We start from the raw sequence: 2234 nt of genomic DNA on the forward strand, positions 1-2234 counted from the left end.
CGATCATACCATCATATTGCTTAGGCGAAGCCCTGCGCCGGTAGCATCATCATCGCCATCGCCACGCCGTCGTGCTGATGGAACTCACCCTCGTCGTCAACTGGATCAAGAGCACGAGGGATGTCATCAAGCTGAACGTGTGCTGAACACGGAGGTGCCGTAAGTTCGGAACTTGATTGGTTGGATCGTGCATACTACATCAACCGCATTATTGAAACGCTTCCTCTTTCGGTCTATGAGGGTACGTGGACACACTCTCCCCTCTCATTGCTATGCATCACCTAGATAGATCTTGCGTGATCGTAGGAATTTTTTTTGAAATTACTGCGTTCCCCAACAGTGGCATCCGAGCCAGGTCTATGCGTTGATGTTATATGCACGAGTAGAACACAAAGAGTTGTGGATGATAATAGTCATACTATTTATCACCAACGTCTTACTTTGATTCAGTGGTATTGTTGGATGAAGATGCCCGGACCGACATTACATGACCGCGTTCATGAGACTGGTTCTACCGACATGCTTTTGCACATAGGTGGCTGGCGGGTGTCTGTTTCTCTAACTTTAGTTGAATCGAGTTTGACTACGGCCGGTCCTTGTTGAAGGTTAAAGCATCACACTTGACAAAAAATCGTTGTGGTTTTGATGGTAGGTAAGAACGGTTCTTGCTAGAAGCCATAGCAGCCACGTAAAACTTGCAACAACAAAGTAGAGGATGTCTAACTTGTTTTTGCAGGGCTTGCTGTGATGTGATATGGTCAAGGCATGATGTGATATAAATTGTTGTATGAGATGATTATGCTTTGTAACAAAGTTATCGGCAACTGGCAGGAGCCATATGGTTGTCGCTTTATTTTATGCAGTGCAATCGTCATGTAATTGTTTTACTTTATCACTAAGTGGTAGCAATAGTCGTAGAAGCAATAGTTGGCGAAACGACAATGATGCTACGATGGAGATCAAGGTGTCGCGCCGGTGATGATGGAGATCATGACGATGCTTCGGTGATGGAGATCATGAGCACAAGATGAGGATGGCCATATCATGTCACATATTTTGATTGCATGTGATGTTTATCTTTTATGCATCTTATTTTGCTTAGTATGACGGTAGCATTATAAGATGATCCCTTACTAAATTTCAAGGTATAAGTGTTCTCCCTAAGTATGTACCGTTGCTACAGTTCGTCGTGCCGAGACACCACGTGATGATCGGGTGTGATAAGCTCTACGTTCACATACAACGGGTGCAAGCCAGTTTTGAACACGCAGCATACTCGGGTTAAATTTGACGAGCCTAGCATATGCAGATATGGCCTCGGAACACTGGAGACCGAAAGGTCGACCGTGAATCATATAGTAGATATGATCAACATAGTGATGTTCACTATTGAAAATTACTCCATCTCACGTGATGATCAGACATGGTTTAGTTTATTTGGATCACATGATCATTTAGATGACTAGATGGATGTCTATCTAAGTGGGAGTTCTTAAGTAATATGATTAATTGAACTTTAATTTATCATGAACTTAGTCCTGATAGTATTATGCAAATTATTTTCTAGATCAATAGCTCGCGTTGTAGCTTCCCTATATTTTATATGTTCCTAGAGAAAACTAAGTTGAAAGAGGATAGTAGCAATAATGCGGACTGGATCCGTGATATGAGGTTGATCCTCATTGTTGCGCAGAAGAATTATGTTCTTGATGCACCGCTAGATGATAGACCTATTGCAGGAGCAGATGCAGACGTTATGAACGTTTGGCTAGCTCAATATGATGACTACTTGATAGTTTAGTGCACCATGCTTTAACACTTAGAATCGGGACTTCAAAGACACTTTGAACGTCATGGATCATATGAGATGTTCCAAGAGTTGAAGTTAATATTTCAAGTAGGTGCCCGAGTTGAGAGATATGAAGTCTCCAACAAGTTCTATAGCTAAAAGATGGAGGAGAATAGCTCAAGAAGTGAGCATGTGCTCAGATTGTCTAGGTACTACAATCGCTTGAATCAAGTGGGAGTTAATCTTCCAGATAAGATAGTGATTGACAGAGTTCTCTAGTCACCATCAACAAGTTACTGGAACTTCGTGATGAACTATGCAAGGGATGACGAAAGAAATTCCCGAGCTCTTCATGATGCTGAAATCGATGAAGGTGGAAATCAAGGAAAAGCATCAAGTGTTGATGATTAAACAAGACCACTAGTTTCAAGTAAAGGTCAAAGGG

This window comes from Triticum aestivum, chromosome 5B, assembly GCF_018294505.1.
Source record: "Triticum aestivum cultivar Chinese Spring chromosome 5B, IWGSC CS RefSeq v2.1, whole genome shotgun sequence".
NCBI classification, from domain to species: Eukaryota; Viridiplantae; Streptophyta; class Magnoliopsida; order Poales; family Poaceae; genus Triticum; species Triticum aestivum.